The sequence below is a fragment of the Mytilus galloprovincialis genome, chromosome 6, assembly GCF_965363235.1.
Source record: "Mytilus galloprovincialis chromosome 6, xbMytGall1.hap1.1, whole genome shotgun sequence".
Taxonomy (NCBI): domain Eukaryota; kingdom Metazoa; phylum Mollusca; class Bivalvia; order Mytilida; family Mytilidae; genus Mytilus; species Mytilus galloprovincialis.
In genome coordinates, this window is record NC_134843.1 from 99,292,571 (window position 1) to 99,312,070 (window position 19,500).

General features: G+C 32.4%; 1 protein-coding gene and 1 long non-coding RNA gene across 3 annotated transcripts in view; one reads left to right on the forward strand and one right to left on the reverse strand.

Moving 5' to 3' along the window:
- Positions 1–19,500, forward strand: part of LOC143080918 (uncharacterized) — a 493,997-nt gene that overhangs the window by 431,786 nt on the left and 42,711 nt on the right. The window lies entirely within an intron of this gene.
- On the reverse strand, positions 4,098–10,754 carry LOC143078456 (uncharacterized). Its single transcript, XR_012979232.1, has 3 exons — positions 10,413–10,754; positions 7,228–7,296; positions 4,098–5,298 (listed from the first exon to the last, which is right to left on the reverse strand). It is a non-coding gene; the product is annotated as an uncharacterized LOC143078456 (long non-coding RNA).

A 19,500-nucleotide genomic window follows, 5' to 3' on the forward strand; every position in this document is an offset into this window, starting at 1 on the left:
ACAAAACAATTAAAAGCCGGTGATTTATAAATATGAGGGACTTCTGGGACAAAACTACCTCAGGCAAACGTGACCTCAGATAGAATGATAATGATAGATGAGAACTTGAATTTTCGAGCTTTGTCAATAAACTACATTTAGACCTATAAATGACATCGGGTTCATAAGTGTCAGACAAGTATGACTTGACTTATGATGGTTTACTTTTATATATTGTTATTTGAATGGAGAGTTGTCTCATTGGCACTCATATCACATCTTCCTATATCTATTGTTTGTGACTTATCTGCTGGCGTGGAGTCCAAGTCTAAATCTGATGGAAAAACTCTTTCAAAAAGGATGTGAAAAGGGAAAGATGTTTACTACATACACCATCCAGTGATCAATTTTATGAATTATCTATTAACAATCAGCAAAGAATTCATCTGTTGTATTATAAGATAAGTGTCAGTTAGACCATTTAATAAAATTGAATAACCACATCACTGTCACACTATTAAAGTTACAACGTACTCAAAGAATCAACTTGTTAGACAGAAATAGATCATTTAATAGAATAACCACAACATGGTCACACTATAAGAATAACCACCCCTAGTTTTTGGTGGGGTTCGTGTTGTTTATTCTGTTTGTCTTTTTCATTGATAGCCATGGCGTTGTCAGTTTATTTTAGATTTATGAGTTTGACTGTCCCTCTGATATCTTTCGTCCTTCTTCTATTAAAGTTACAACGTACACAAAGAATCAACTAATTTAACAGAAAGATATCATTTAATAGAATAACAACATCACTGTCACACTATTAAAGTTACGAAAAGATTTAACTTGTTAGACAGAAAAGGATCATTTAATAGAATAACCACATCACTGTCACACTATTAAAGTTACAACGTACACAAAGAATCAACTTGTTAGACAAAAATAGATAATTTAATAGAATAACAACATCACTGTCACACTATTAGAGTTACTAAAAGAATCAACTTGTTAGACAGAAATAGATCATTTAATAGAACAACCACATCCCTGTCACATTATTAAAGTTACAACGTACACATAGAATCGACTAATTAAACAGAAAGAGATCATTTAATAGAATAACAACATCACTGTGACACTATTAAAGTTACTAAAAGAATTAACTTGTTAGACAGAAATTGCTCATTTAATAGAATAACCACATTACTGTCACATTATTAACGTTACAACGTACACAAAGAATCAACGTGTTAGACAAAATGGATCATTTAATAGAATAACAACATCACTGTCACACTAGTAAAGTTACTAAAAGAATCAACTTGTTAGACAAAAATGGATCATTTAATAGAATAACAACATCACTGTCACACTAGTAAAGTTACTAAAAGAATCAACTTGTTAGACAGAAATAGATCATTTGATAGAATAACCACATCACTGTCACACTATTAAAGTTACAACGTACACAAAGAATCAACTCTTTAGACGGAAAAAGACCATTTAATTGAATAACCACAACATGGTCACACTATTAAAGTTACAACGTACACAAAGAATCAACTTGTTAGACAGAAATAGATCATTTGATAGAATAATCAACATATAGGGATCGTTATGGTGCTATGTGGATAAATTTATCGGTTTTCAAGAGCAAAATTGACAGCGCGTCATCCCTACAATGGGGAGATAATTTTGACGAAGTAGAATCCTGACTGTACGATATTGCCATATTCATAATTTCTCTCTTGTGTATAAAGTTACAAATGAATATGACCTACCGAATAAGACTATTTACCGGATTTGTTATCACATAAGCAACACGACGGCCGCCACATGTGGAGCAGGATGTGCTTACTTTTCCGGAGCACCTGAGATCACCCCTAGTTTTTGGTGGGGTTCGTGTTGTTTATTCTTTAGTTTTCTATGTTGTGTCATGTGTACTATTGTTTGTCTGTTTGTCTTTTTCATTTTTAGCCATGGCGTTGTCAGTTTATTTTCGATTAATGAGTTTGACTGTCCCTTTGGTATCTTTCGTCCCTTTTTTATTCTGCCTGCATTGACACGATTTTCAGTAGTCTTAATCAGAGCCCGGAGTAAAATGTTTTTGCTTAATTGGTAATTATGGAATACAAGTAAGCTCTCAATGCTCTTCAACTTCGTACTTTATTTGGCCTTTTTAACACTTTTTGATTCGAGCGTCACTGATGGGTCTTTTGTAGACGAATCGCGCGTCTGTCGTAAATATAAAATTTTGATCCTGGTATCTATCTATGATGAGTTTATATACAGCATAATATCCAGAATGTTTTCTCTGAGGGGACAGTCTGATGTTAAAGAAATGAGAATGGTCGAAAGGATAATTATTTTGTGAATGGAATTTTCCTTCACAACTCAGGAAGAATCTTTCTGAAAAAAGAAAAATAGTAAAATCACAAAAATACTAAACTTCGAGAAAAATTCAATCGGAAAGTCACTAATTACATGGCAAAATAAAAAAAAAACAGGATAAACAGTGATCCCTTTATATGGTTCTGTAATGTTTGTTGCTGGTTACTAAATTAAATAAAATACAAAAAGGTATTATACTCTTTACAGCTTAATTTTATTAACTTTATTAAAAACCCTAACTGGGCTTAATACAGACAAGCTGGGCATTAACACAGGGCCATTACAGAAAAACAGGGCCATTACAGAAATAACAAGGCCATTACAGAAAAACAGGGCCATTACAGAAAAAACAGGACCATTACAGAAAAACAGGGCCATTACAGAAAATATGTTATTTTTAATAACCAGTCATTTTTTGCAATAATGTACTTAGTTGGTTAATAAATATTTGAACTAGTATGATTATGAATAGAGTCGAACTAGTCCTCCATCAGTTTAATGTTTAAGTCATTGATTGATTTAGGTTTCGTACACTAGGTGTTTTCATATGAGTTATCGTAAAGTTCTCATGAGTCTCGACCAACTGTATTGGCCCCGGGCTACGCCTTGATCGTATTCAACACAAATCAACCTAATACGACTGTACTTGCCATAATACAGGATAATTATTAAAAAACAATTATAAAAATGTAATATTGTTATTATTGTTATGTCAAGGATTGGTGTATATAATCATTAAATCCAAATTGATATTAAAAACACTTTCGTTTAAACAAAAATATTGAAGAACCAAATAATTCAATGATATCTACATAACAACCAAAATAAAAGGAAAAACAATTATACGTGTCATTAAGGAAAGTTATGTGTAGGTGTTAACCGGATAAAATATTAGATATTAAAGCTGGGACCAGATGAAAAAGAATTTATCACTTTATCTGTTTGCACGTTAAACAAAACCAATCAATTAAAAGCCGGTAATTTATAAATATGAGGGACTTCTGGGTCAAAACTACCTCAGGCAAAGGTGGCCTCAGATAGAATGATAATGACAGATAGGAACTTGAATTGTCGAGTTTTTTCAATAAACTACATCAATAAGACTTATAAATGACATCGGGTTGATAAGTGTCAGATAAGTAAGAATTGTTTATAATTTATCTGCTGGCGGAGAGTGCATGTCTTAATTTGAGTAAAAAAAATTCCAAAAGGATGTGTGAAGGGAAAGATGTTTACTACATACACATATCCAGTGATCATTTTTATGTATTATCTATAAACAATCAGCTAACAAATCAGCTCTTGTATTATAAGGTAAGTGTCAGTTAGACCATTTAATTGAATAACCACATCACTGTCACACTATTTAAGTTACAACGTACTCAAAAAATCAACTTGTGAGACAGAAATAGATCATTTAATAGAATAACCACATCACTGTCACACTATTAAAATTACAACGTACACAAAGAATCAACTTGTTAGACAGAAATAAATCATTTAATAGAATAACCACATCGCTGTCACACTAATAAAGTTACAATGTATACAAAGAATCAACTTTTTGATTAGAAGTAAGACTTTTGACAAATACCTTAGATTTAAACATGTTTGCTATCTTCTTGTCTTGTTTATTATGAATAAACGTTGTGTGTGTATTTTGCGTATGCAATTTCCTATCAAGTCATTGTAAGGCAAAGAAACAAACAAAATTTTCAATTCCGACACATCTTTATTTCAAACAAAGTATTTGTTACACATTTAATACACAGACAATTAGTTATCATTTTACTTTACAAATACTGACTTTAACCAAATAAAGTTTTCTTTTTTATAAATTACATTTGAACCTGTCTTGTACACAAGAACAAATTGTACAGCGCTGTTATTATCAGTGGTATTTGTTGTAGGTATTTGGTTGGTATTTAGCGTTGTATTGTGGTGCATACGGTTTTGGGGAGTAATATATTGGTGGATATGCCTTTTTTGATGGTGAATACGATTTTGATGCTTTCAAATTAGTTAATTCACTGGCATGATTCAATACCTGTGTCTTGGTTTTAACATGATGCAAGTTTACATATTTTCCCTTTGTGTTATATTTGGGTTTATACGAGTTGTCATGGCCATATGAAGGTGTATATGCGTTCTTAGATGGATTGTAAGATTTTGATGCTTTCAAATTAGTTAGTTCGCTTGCATGATTCAATACCTGTGTCTTTGTTTTAATATGGTTCAGTTTTACATATTTTCCCTTTGTGTCATAACCAGGTTTATAGGAGTTGTCATGGCCATATGAAGGTTCATATGCATTCTTAAATGGATTGTAAGATTTTGTTGCTTTCAAATTTGTGAGTTCGCTTGCATGATTCAATACCTGTGTCTTTGTTTTAACATGGTGCAATTTTACATATTTTACCTTAGGGTTATATGTACTTGCATACGAGTCATCATATGGGGATGGTGCATATGCTTTTGATGCGTGTAATTTAGTTTGTTCGCTCGAATGTTTCAAAATTGCCGTTGAACCTTTGGCATGATTGAGTTTTAAGATGTTCTTCTTGGGCGCATATTTCATCTTAGGTTGGTACTTTTGAGAATACGTTGGTTTTGGTGCGTACTTCGACGCATATGTCCTCTTAGGTTGGTACGTTGAATAATACGCTGGTTTTTGTGCATACTTGGATGCGTATTTCGACTTAGTTTGGTATTTTTGATAATACGCTGGTTTTGTTGCGTACTTCGACGCGTATGTCGTCTTAGGTTTGTACGTTGGATAATATGCTGGTTTTGGTGCGTACTTAGATGCGTATGTCGTCTTGGGTTTGTACGTTGGATAATATGCTGGTTTTGGTGCATACTGAGGTGCATATTTGATCTTGGGTTGGTACGTTGGATAGTATTTTGGCGTAGATTGATATTTAGCTCCTGAAATCAAATAGTAAAACATTGTTTATTCTTTTGAACCATGCGGTTGTTGAATACAAGTATCGATATATAACTCAGCCGATTAATGGTGTAGGATATACCTAGAATCTCTATCATCAATTTATTTTGTATTTGTTTATCCTGAAGTTCTTCAATGGTGTCCCCTCTTTTAGAAAGTTATACCTGTTTTCAAATATGGATGAAATGTGTGTTTGGTGATTTCAGATTTGTTTCATTTGTTGATTTTACCCATATTATTGTAAATTCTCTAATTCTTAATTAATGACACATTCAAAAACTTATAACTGGAGAATGACTGAGCGATTTAAGATAGAACAGTGTGAGATGAAAAACTGAATGGCTACTTAATAATTCCAGTTGACGGCGGTGACTACTGCTTCATCGCCTGATATTTTTTTCTAATTTTATTTGTTGTTCTCTTAATCTGACAAAAATGACACTAAATATACGAAAACATATAATTTGAGAATGACTGTGCAAATAAAAAAATAACTTAATGGGATGAGGTAGTGAATTGTTAATTATTAATTGTAATTGACGGTTACTACTGCTTCGTCGGGTTAGGTTGAGGAGGTTATAAGTCCCTTTCAGCATAATCTAGTTTTTCATTTTATTGATTTTGAAAAAGAGACTGTCTCCAGTATTGCAGGATCATTGATAAAAGCATTATGTATCACAGCAACATTTTACCATTATTTCAGTATCATAAGTTCTGAATGTTTTACATGAATAGTTTGTTCCTGGCAATTTTAAAAATGAGATAGAGAATGAAAACACTGATTTGTAAATCAAAAGGCTACACTTTATGAAACAAGACTCAGTTTATGTTCGATTTATGAGTTTGACTGTCCCTCTGCTGTGGGTTTCATTGGGGTCTAAGCGTGACGCGGGATTGCCGATTGTTTGTTAGCGTGACACGTGAAGGTCAAATAATTGTGTCGTGAAAACGGGAAATGAGGTCTAGCGGGACCCGGGAAATGACAAAAAAATGAGAATTGCTTACGTACATAGTGTAAGCGGGATACGGGAATCTGACAAAACAGTAAGCGGGGTCCGGGATCGGAACCCCCCGATGAGACCCCCTCTGGTATCTACGCTATTTATTAACAGAACAAGAGGAAAAGAGCTGCCGTATTCTCGACTGATATTTTTTTTCTTTCGATTTATATTATCTCACAATATTCCTTATGAAAAAATGATTTTTTTAACAGATTTATCGTATTTGCGAAAAATATCAGTCAAGGGACTGTGTAATTTTCCAAGCCGCTAGTCGAGGCAAATACCCCTCCATAATATGATACATCTGTTTAATTACACAAAATAGGTTTTGATTGACACTGTCTGTACATATGAATGGTAATCGTAGTAACGCAGACATGTGCTGTCTTTTTGTAACGTCATGGTATCTATACATTTTGTATGTCTAAACGTCATCGTTATTCCAGAATTGAATTGTTCATTTGTACAGACGTCTTTTTCTCTCCTTATATGTATATATCTCTTAAAGTTTTCGGTTTAACTCAATCAATAGTATTTAACCATGTTGTCTTAATAATCGGGATAAGTTAGAAAGGTTCCGAATAAATTTGGCGAGAACAGGCTCGGAGGTTAAATAAAGGCAACAGTAGTATACCGCTGTTCAAACTCATAAATTCATGGACAAAAAACAAAATCGGGGTAACAAACTAGAACTGAGGGAAACGAACCAAAAAAAAGGAATATCCAAAATGGCAAATAGTAAGGAATTTGAGGCAAATTCACAGGTAGTGGTGAAAAAAGGCAAATTCTGTGGAAATGAGGAAAAAAAAATTACAATGTCAAAAATACACTGGTTCGCAACCAATCAAAATGCAGCATTCTTACATAAGGTATCATTACGCCGCAAATAATGCGTCAAATGTAACATACCATATTTTGCTTGTTTGTAGTTATTTCCTGGATTGTATTTTCCTGGATTGTAGGCTGTCGCACGAGCACCTGTAATGATATATCATAAAGTTCAACAAAATTGTTCACAGCACTTTGTCAGATTATTGTTTTAGAAAACCCCGATATGTATATCTATATATTATTTAATTTATTGGACAGATTAACCCTTTTTGATTACATATTTTTAAATCAAGTTGTTTTGCTTTTTCGTTTAAATATATAATTACAATAATTTTCGTATCGATAATTAAAAAAAAAAACAGAAATGTTGTTCATTTGTAATCCTACACATAACTGCAGCAAACATCATTGTAAAAAATTGTAGTAACTCAAAATGTCGTGTCCAGATGTCCCTTAAGTAACAGCAACACAATTAAAGGAATGAATACAACAGATGCATATTTTGACAATATTTCATATTTTTTCTATATATTTAAACGCGTCTATCCCATCGAACGAGAGGTAAAGGTAACAACAGATACAGTTAAGTCTGCCTTATATATTGACTTAATCTAGAAATTGACAATGATGGTCGGTTGAAAACAAAACTTTACGACAAACGAGATGATTTCAGCTTCCCAATTGTTATCTTTTCATTTCTATGTAGCAACATTCTAGCAACGCCTAAATACTAGCAAATTTACCTGACGATATCCTGATATGGGTATTTAGTCGGATCTTAACACGTACTTGTGATTTGTTTAAAACCGGTTTTAACGAAAAAAATGTCGAAATGTTCAGAACTTAATTAAATCTGTTTTTGGGTAAGATGGTGCAAGCATACGATATCTATTGCGTCTTACACTTTGAGAAGCGAATAATTTTTAGCTACTTTATTTAAATATTGTGTAAAAACGTTAATTATGAGCTATGAAAGTCAAGTGGCTCAAGCATTTTACTGAAAAATGCAAAGAATTATTTTAACAGTGGGTTAGATTTCATTAGTCTTTACTATCTATAGATCATCAACTTTTGGTTATATTTATAATTTAGAATCATCATTGAAGGTGGAGCGCGATTGCACAGTTAATTAATTATATTGATGTGCCATTTGTATGCAAGCGTGACATTCCGTTGTATTATGTGCCAATTCGAAAAAAGTTATGCGAGTATTGTCTCCCTTTAACAGGTTCATTATTTTATAATTAAGTTTAGGTTTCTGATATAAATTAGAATAGTTACAAAATGTATCAATTCAATATATTTCCGTTTTTGTTATTGGTGTATCAAAAACATTGATGTACGAATATAATTTCATAAATTTGAAACGTTTAAAATGATTACATACCAATATAAAGAACCGTTCATCATTTTTGAAAATGACTATGATTGAAATACGTATTATTTATTTTCCCTTCATGATAGATTGATTGGGAACTGAACCAGAGTTATCTAAAGGTAATCACAGAGAGGGACTAGCAAGCAATTTTTAATTGTAGCTTATTTATCGTTAAAACGACTTTCCACTATAAACAAATGTTACTTTATACAAATATAAGGACCTTGTTAGCTAAATCTACAAATTTTATTATATATTATGAATTTTTATTACAATAGATTAATATGCTATAAATACGCAGTATATATCTTCCAATTGATACGATATTCATGATTTCCTTGATAGAGGGTTGCACAAGGAAGCTATTAAACCCAAAGTTTCAAATGATGAAGTTGAAATCATCCCTTCGTAAATTTAACGGACGCAATCACGAGTTGGTTGACCGTTATAGAATTACCGTTTCACAGATAATCTGGAATATGTTCCTTATGTCGTAACTACAATCCACTTCCAATTTCACCACGAATGTGACCTACCGAATTATAGTATTTACCCGTTTTGTAATAACATGGGAAACACGACGAGTGCCACATGTAGAACAGGATATGCTTCCCCTTCCGGAGCTCTTGGGATCACCTCCAGTTGTTGGTTGGGTTCGTGTTGTTTAGTCTTTAGTTTTTTTTTGTTCTGTTGTGTGTACTATTATATGTCTGTTTGTCTTGTTATTTTGTAGTCATGGCGTTGTCATTTATTTTCGATCTATGAGTTTGAATGTCCCTCTGGTATCTTTTGCTCCTCTATTATAGTAAACGTTAAAGACCGTAAAAAATAAAAAAAACGACCAAACACTAATGCAAACTCCAGACGAAGTATGACAAGTATGCATCAGTGGGAAAAACATTCCTCACTTTAAAATGATTTCGACATTGTATCACTGGAAATGATGTCTTTAAATTATTTATAATCCTGATCATATAATTAAATCTGTGACACATGACCGTCTGTCATCCCAAAACAATCGGTTTATGTCCATTTAAGAGTCAATTCTTGTCACATCTATGATATACACGAACGTTCAGTAATGTCGGTCACAGATCAATTAGAAGGATACATAACTTCCTTAGATATCTGATTAGTGAAGTATACAGTTATCAAAGGTACCAGGATTATAATTTAGTACGCCAGACGCGCGTTTCGTCTACATAAGACCCATCAGTGACGCTCATACCAAAATATTCATAAAGCCAAACAAGTACGAAGTTGAAGAGCATTGAGGATAAAAAATTCCCAAAAGTTGTGCCAAATACGGCTAAGGTAATCTATGCCTGGGATAAGAAAATTCTTAGTTTTTCGAAAAATTCAAAGTTTTGTAAACAGGGAATTTAAAAAAAAATGACACCATAATTGATATTCATATCAACAACGAAGTGCTAATTACTGGGCTGGTGATACCCTCGGGGACGAAATGTCCACCAGCAGTGGCATCGACCCAGTGGTGTAAATAGTTATCAAAGGTACCAGGATTATAATTTAGTACGCCAGAGGCGCGTTTCGTCTACATAAGACCCATCAGTGACGCTCATATCAAAATATTTATAAAGCCAAACAAGTACGAAGTTGAAGATCATTGAGTTGTGCCAAATACGGCTAAGGTAATCTATTTCTGGGTTAAAAAAATCCTTAGTTTTTCGACAAATTCAAAGTTTTGTAAACAGGAAATTAAAAAAATTACCACATAATTGATATTTATGTCAACACCGAAGTGCTGACTACGAAACGTCCACCAGCAGTTGTTTTACTTTTTTTTTTAGCATAATTTGTTTTCACTTAATAAGCAACTCAAACCTGAAAATCAATTTATTTTGACAAAAGAAGAAGTACTTACGTGCAGAAGCTACATTATACGGACTTGCTGAGGCTGAAAAAAAATTATAATTGATTTCTATTAAAAGGTTAACTATGACAATTTTATATACTAAAACGCGCTTTTATTAACTTAAATCCCGTTACTATTGTTCTAAATGTACATTTTCTATGAAGATCAATTAAATACTTGCTCCTATCTCATGTTTGTAACGTTGGTTGAAGTAAACATCGTTCGACGAGACTTTAACATCGGTTGCCGAGACTTAAACATACAGTGACGAAATCTAATTTATGGACAAGTAGATTCAGAAAGTCGATTTAATCGAGAGAGAAAAATGATGCATATCAGAAAATATCAATTTCGTTATTCAGAAAAAAAAGTCATTTATTTAGCAATTTATTCTAAACCAATATCAACTGTTTATGTCCTGAAAAACATCATTGCAACTTAATAAAAATATGAAAATGAAATATGATTTCCAATGAGACATATCTCCTCAAGATACCAAATGACAAAGACATTGACAACTAAAGATCACTTATTTAACATGTATTTCTTTACTGCTATTTACTGCTATTTGCAAGATAAACGTTAGCTTCAATTCATTCGGTAAAAAGAATAATCACAAACAAACGAACGCCGAGGAAAATTCAAAAGAGAAAGTTCTTAATCAAATAGCACAATCAACGAATAGATAACAGCTGCCATATTCCAGACTTGATACAGGCATTTCGTATTGAGAAAATGGTCAATTAAGCCTGGTTTTATAACTAGTTGGTTTTATAGCTTATAGTTGTATGACAGTTGTTTCCAATTACATTATATTGAAAACGATGTGTAGACAAAAACAAACAGACATAAAAGGTAAAAATGTAAAAAAAAAAATAGTAGAGGCCAACAAAGATAAGAAAATATATTGCCAACTATTATCATACAGTTTATGTTTCTCTTTTTCTAATCCTCGTACAGTTAATATCAATTTGAAAATAGTTTAGTAAAAGCTCTAGACGGGATATCATTTTTATAACAATGTATAATGTTTTAGAAGAATATTTTAAAAAGTAAATAACATTGAAATAGTTTATTTGATGTCGATATTTCGATTTCATGAATTTGACAGTGACTTTGAAAAATTATCAAAAAATAAAATTATTCTACATTTGTTTTTTAGCTCGTGAAAGCATGGTAGAATATACTTTAAAAAGTCTGGAATATTCATTAAAAAAAGAAGATAACATTGGACATATTCTTGAAAATAAAAATGTTTTTGAAATCAAAGATGATTTTTTTTCATTTATTGATGTATCATTTTATTTTATTGTTACATTGAAACCAAACAGCCGTTGACTTCTTTTTCTAAACTGTTTGTCTGTTACTTTTGAAATTTAAAACAGAACTTATATATTCGGTTTTCTTCTAGATAAACTTTTTACAAATGTTTGATTTTATACACAGCACTTGTATATTTGTATACACACAAACTATTACATAATTAACTTGTTTTTCTGATTTCAAAGAAAGTTTAAATATATCTGACTCTTTCTGTTAAGAAAATAGAATAAAGGATATAATAAAACATATTAACTTAAAATGATGAAGGCACACATCTAACATATCAGTCTACTAATTTGTAAAAACAACCCGACATGTTAAAAGGTAAACAGCAACATTTAAAAAATGAAAAATGATGGCGATAATGATGGAAAAGATGTATCGAGAAAAAATACATACCAAAAGCGTACACAGCTACGAGGCACAGGAGAGAAAGATACAAATGTTGTCCTTCCATGGTGAATGAAATACCTTGTACAGAAATACAATAGGAGCTGCATATTTATACCAACGCTTAATGTCAAAAATATAACATTTAATTCCTTAAAGATGTTGTAATCAAAAGGTGTAATAATTTAACAACATCCAAATTTCCAATAAGCAACCAAGTACAAAATAATTATGTTGTAAATATGAAATTTAGTTGATGTAAAGGTTCGGATGTAATTGTGTATAATAATCATGTTCTGTACAAGGGCATGTTTCAATTCTATATGTTAAAAACACTATTACATATATGTAATTCATTCTGATATTTTAATTTTTTGATAATGAAATCATTTTACACATCTAGACTAATTTCAGACATAAACTAAAAGAACTAGCCAAGGAATTTGTTTTTGTCCCGGCCGATAAAGCTGCTAATAATATTATAATTGTTTGACGTAAATTTTACATTGAGGTTCTACAAAAATAAATCACCAATTCACCAACATTCCAACTGACTCCATTTTCAGAAAACGACATCTGTAACAAACATAAACTTTTAGCTACCGCTTTACAAGCAGAACCAAAATCAATGACAGTCCCAACTATGTATTGGCTTCCGAAGCTACACAAAACACCTTACAAATATAGATTTATTTCTTCTTCAAGCCATTGTTACACTACTAAATTATCTATTCTTCTCAGGGGCGGATGCAGGAATTTTCGAAAGGGGGGGTGCTAACCCAGGGCAAAGGGGGGTGCAGGGGGGTGCAAAACATATGTCCCGATACAAATGCATTGATCGGCAAAAATAAAGGGGGGTGCGCACCCCCGGAACCCCCCCCCCCCCCCCCCCCTGGATCCGCCATTGCTTCTTACCAGCACACTTGGTACAATCAAAAACCTGATAATAAATTGTTCAAATAAAGCGTTCGAAAATAGTGGAATTAATCACTTTTGAAGTGTCAAAAACTCGTTGGAAGTACTTGATAAATTGCATACTGATATTGGTGATTATGAATCTGTTTAAAGTTTTGATTTTTCTACCCTATATACCACATTGCCTCACATTCTCATCAAGAAATTTACACAACTAATTAAATTGGCATTTAAAAAGTCAGAATGTGAATATATATGTTCACACTCTTTGAGGTCATTATTAAGTAGCAATAAACAAAAAAATTATGTCAATTGGACATGCTTTGATACTATATCTGCCCTTGATTTTTTACTAAATAACATTTTTGTTCGCTTTGGAGATTCCGTATATCGCCAGGTTATCGGAATTCCAATGGGGACTAACTGTGCACCACTTATTGCGGACCTGTTTTTGTATTGCTATGAGTTACAATCTATGACAAAAATCAGCAAAGACCCATCGAAACAACATCTGATACACAAATTTAATAATACTTTTAGATATTTGGATGATATTTTGGTTTTCAATAATGACGACTTCAGTATGTATACTAAAGATATTTATTCTGTTGAACTTACTTTAATTAAGCTAATACTAACAATGACCACTGCCCTTTTCCTCGATCTTGATATCTATTTCATTAACGCAAAGTTTAATACTAAAATTTATGATAACAGAGATGATTTCTCATTTCCTATCGTTAATTATCCATTTTTGGGGAAAGACGGCTTCAAGCCGTCAATCCCCTATGGGGTTGACCAGAGTGGACATTCCCTCACATCATTCATTTTGTTTTTATAGTGTGGAAAATCCCCAACAAATCTTACTGAGATTGACGAGAAGGAAACATACAAATGAATAGATTGACTTTAAGCACTTTTCTACACATTTCCCTTCTGTTTCTAGCGAAATTATCGTATTTTGAGCTCTCTTTAACACTATTTACGTTTCTTTTTACAATCCGGAAAAATCAGTATGACGAGATATTCTAAATATATCCAACCTACATTATATTGTATAATGACGTCATTGTTGGAATGCCACACTATGCAGAAGCAGGGATATCCTTTACTGGTTATTTAAATCATTCTCAGAGTTGGTGCACTAATTATAAATTGTTATTTGTTAAATGTAAATATAATTATGTTTAATGTAGATGATTCAAACATCAACATGCAATACTTTAATTTGTAGGTCAACAACTTTCAAAGTAAACAAAGTTCGTGGAGATACATGAGATTGGGGAGAGAAACGATTTTTTTTCATTTTTTCTGTAAAATTCTGTTTGTGAATCTTCCTCCAAATCAGGAGCACCTCAATTGATGAGTAATTATCCACTAAAATAAAACTTGAAAATGTGACATTTAGGATATGATTAGTAGTCTTCCATTAAAACTAAATTGTGTGTACCAACAAATAAATCATTTTAATGTTAAAAATTATTTTTTTTAAAAGTTGCATATTATAGTTTAAACCTATTTATTCATGTTTACAAATATTTCAAAATGTGGGATCTGGAAACAAGCTTCACACAGTTTACATCAATCATATTTTTTTATAAGTACCTGTATCCCTGTGATGAGAGTTGTAACTGGGAACTTTATCAATGGAAATTTAAAATTAAATGGATTTTTCAGTCCTAACTTTCTTAAGAAAGAAAATAAAAATCTTAGAGTACTGTCACAAAAAATGGAAAATGGCCTAGCCTGCAGTTCAGTGGTACACAATTAAGATTTCAGAAAACATTGTAGTTGTTGTTAAATGACAGAAATCAGTTGAATTTTACATAATTAACTATTAACTTTAATCGAATGTTTAGATTTAGAAGATGCAGATATCTTGGTCCAAATTGAATCATAAACTAAGGAAACAAAATTAGATTAAACAACAACAATTGACTTCAATATTGTCAATCTTTCTACATGTTCTAGCTGTTCTTTTTTCATTCTTTATATGAAGACTATCAAAAGATACCTCCCCCCCCCCCAAAAAAAAAAAGAAGAGACAAGGGCCGTCTTTCCCCTCAGAGCTACTCAGCTCTTTGATTAGATGGTGACGTTTCCTTGTCACAATCTTACGGTGTTTATATATCTCAACTTATACGATTCGCTCGTGTATATAACAATGTTTAAGATTTTAACGAGAGAAATTTATGTATTACTGAAAAATTATTACACCAGGATTTTCAATATCACAAACCAGTCAAAACATTTACTAAATTTTATCATCGGTATAAGGACATCATTCGTAAATATAGCTCAGCAGGCAAACTTCTTATACGTTCAGGTATTTCACATCCAATATTTTATGTAAATATTCTTTATAAAGCACAAAAATGTCAGTATTCACCTCAGAAGCTAACAAAACCTTTAAATAGGTATATAGTTACGATACTTTTGTCAGGTCATTAAAGATTGCATATTTGGGCGTTAATATTGATTCACTTATAGGGTCTTTGCATCGGAACTAAACACATTTATTTAAAAACCATTTGTTGGCATGACACGGGTTATGTTCTTCTCATATATGTTATGATGGTATGATACTAAACCCCTCACGGGAAGGATTGTGCCTGATATTCATATGATGAAGACATAATCTTTCAATCAGTTTAATTGAAGTCTGGAGCTGGCATGTCAGTTAACTGCTAGTAGATTGATGTTATTTATGTAGTATTGTCATTTTGTTTATTTTCTTTGGTTACATCTTCTGACATCAGACTCGGATTTCTCTTGAACTAAATTTTAATGTGCGTATTGTTATGCGTTTACTTTTCTGCATTGGCTAGAGGTATAGGGGAGGGTTGAGATCTCATAAACATGTTTAACCCCGCCGCATTTTTGCGCCTGTCCAAAATCAGGAGCCTCTGGCCTTTGTTAGTCTTGTATTATTTTTAATTTTAGTTTCTTTGGAGTTTAGTATGGCGTTCATTATCACTGAACTAGTATATATATTTGTTTAGGGCCAGCTGAAGGACGCCTCCGGGTGCGGGAATTTCTCGCTGTATTGAAGACCTGTTGGTGACCTTCTGCTGTTGTCTTCTCTATGGTCGGGTTGTTGTCTCTTTGACACATTCCCCATTTCCATTCTCAATTTTAATCATTTGTTTGATTCTTTTCATTTTACCATTTTTTCAAGGATTTTCCGATTAAAATATCCCTTGATGTTCGGAAGTTTTAATTGTTTACATTATATATCATGTATAAGAGACTATAAATTCCGAATATTATCAAAGATATGTCAAGATGCGCATATGGTTCAGTATAATTTGTATCGTTAAGGACATGTTTTCTTCTACCATATGTCCTTTATTTGTTTACTGATTGACTGTTTGGATACTATATAACCAATAGAAAATATTCTAGTCTCTATGTAGAAGACATCCTTTTGCCGAGAGGCAGATTAAAACAAATGAGATCCAAATGATGTTGAAGTTGGGAGAAATAGCACAAACTACAATTAGCTGGTATCTACCTGTTTAATTGCCAAGAAAGTGGGCAAGGAGGAACAAGTTTTTGTGTAGATTTTGATAGTGTTGACAAATGACAGAGAAAATAGCATATTTCATTCAAGGAATAGATGACTGCCTAGATGTCTGTCTGGATATATGTATGGATTTAAATATCGGATTTTGGCAGCTGGAGATGAAAACGTCTGATAAAGGAAGACAGCCGTTGCAACTAGTCAAGGATTGTACCAGTTGATAGGAATGACATTTGTCTTTGTCAATGTCCCCAACAGTTTTCAAAGATTACTGGAAAGTGTATAACGTGTGTTACAGTGGAAGGAATGCTTATTTTAATTATTATATCTAGATGATTGTATTTTCACTGCCTCTTCAGTTCATTCATCAACCCAAAGACTTGAGATGTTGAGGATGTGTTCTAAAGATTATTAGACGCTGGATTGAAATTGAAAACATCAAAGTGCTCATATTTCGAGAAAAAAGTCGATTTGTTTAAAGGGGGCTCGCGGGTCTAATTATTATTATTATTTTAAATAAAGGATTGCGCTATTTTTTTCTATAAATAAATTTTATCCTATACTTAATGGAAAAATAAAAAAAAAATATCGGGTCACCGTTCATTTCAGCTCACAATCTGCCTTTGAGAGAAGAATGCATTTTTGTTAAGGTACTTTTTTTCTGTTGAACTGATAATTAAAAGAAATAAAGGTAAAATCGAAATAAAAAAAGAACTTAATGACAAAAATAACTTAAATTTTACAATAGTTTAGTTTAAGAACAGTTCATTTGAAAAAAGTCATAAAAAATATAGGTCACCGATGTGTTTAAAATGTTATTTCAATTTTTATGCAAAAACAAATGGCATGTTTTCACCAAAGGTAGAAAACTTGGTCCTTTTTCAATGATATAAACATTTTAAAAGTCATTTTGGGCCAAAACGAAATGATTGTTTTGGTTGATTTTTTGAACATTATCATCAAGTAACAACTAATAATGTAATAAATAAAATTTGTAATGAAAAAAAAACCCAATTTTTTCAATTTTTGCTGATTGTTGTGTATCCTCGAGCCTCCTTGGCAATGGCGTTGTCAGTTTGTTTTAGATTTATGAGTTTGACTGTCCCTTTGGTATCTTTCGTCCCTCTTTTAGTCTCTAAAATTTGAATTCAGACATATCCAGAGAAGATGGAAGCTGTCCAAAAATGGTCCAGGACCAAGAACCGGAAACATGCGCAATTACCTAGGACTATATGTTCCTATAATAGAAGGTTCGTTCCCAAATTTGCTGAAATTGCCAGACACTTGCATTAACTTTGTGAAAAATATGCTGCTTTCAACTGGACTAACTAAACCGCTAACATGTTTATTCCCGCCACAATATGTATGTAAGTGCCTGTCCCAAATCAGGAGCCTGTAATTCAGTGGTTGTCGTTTGTTAATGTGTTACATATTTGTTTTTCGTTAATTTTTTATACATAAATTAGGCCGTTATTATAGTTTTCTCATTTGAATTGTTTTTCATTGTCATTTCGGGGCCTTTCATAGCTGACTATGCAGTATGGGCTTTGTTCATTGTTGAAGGCCATACGGTGACTATAATTGCTAATTTCTTTGTATTATTATTTCTTGTGGAGAGTCGTCTCATTGGCAATCATACCACGTTTTCTTTGTTTTTATATATAGTCATTGTGAAGAAGCTTAAACTCGGCTGAACGAAGTTTTTATCATCACCCTCAATCATAGGATGTTCCTTATTGCTTACATGAGCAAATCCATGACTAAACCTGAGCAGAGTTATTAAGTGACTCGTAAAGAATTATTGGTTGTTGTTGGTGCCCTTCACCACCTTCATTCTAATTTGTAGGGACAACCCATTTCTTGTGATCTTGCAGTTGTATACCGGCCTAAGCTGGTCTAAAACATAGGTATGCAGATGCACTTTCCAGAACCACCTTGCGCTTCATATTCCAGACAGGAGCGTGTTAACAATGTCAACGATATTTTAGATGAAGAAAAAGAACATATAGCTCTTAGAACCGTAAAAGTGGGACGAAAGGTATCAGAGGAACTGCCAAATTATAAATCGAAAATAAACTGACAACGCCATGATTTAAAATGAAATAGACAAACATGCAAATCAAATTACACAAGAAACAACATAGGAAACTAAGAACCCAACCAAAAACTTGGGGGTAACACGTATCAAGCAGATACCAGTCAAATAAGGAACCATTATGTATTGTTCGGTTCGGAGGTCAACAGTTTCAGACAACAACGTTTTAACATGCAGGCTATATCATTCACCTGAGGGTCTTCATAAATACTGTGAATTTGTTTAAATTACACACCCAGTGGTGTTAACCATATGTGGATTCTAAAAAAACTCTAAAGAACTTATCGATAATTTTAAATCTTGATCTTTTTCTGAAATTAGTTGTATCAAAACTTTTGATTTTCCAAAATTGTATACCACCATTTCCCATATGAAATTGAAAAATCGTCTAAAAGAAATAATTCACAATGCTTTTCAACATAAAAACGGTAGTATACGCTTAAAATTTATTACTTTGGAATACCATACTGCATGTTTTGTTAATAGTAACCAACGAAAAGGTAAAATATGCTACACAGAGGAACAAGTGATCAGTATGAAGGTTCTTATTGACAACATATTTGTTGAATTTAGAGATAGATAATTTCAACAAATTTTTGACCTCCCTATGGGAACAAACTGTGCGCCTCTACTTGCAGACCTATTCTTATTTTCATATAAATTGAAGTTCCATCAGACACTTGTCAAAGCAGCCAGGTCATTTAATTTCACTTTCAGGTATATTGATGATGGTTGTATTTGATGACTATTGATTTGCGTATTTTAAAACATTATTTGCAAACATAAGTGTTTTTATTGATTCTTTTATTGTGAAAATGGAAAGTCTGTGATAAGATATTCATAAAAACATG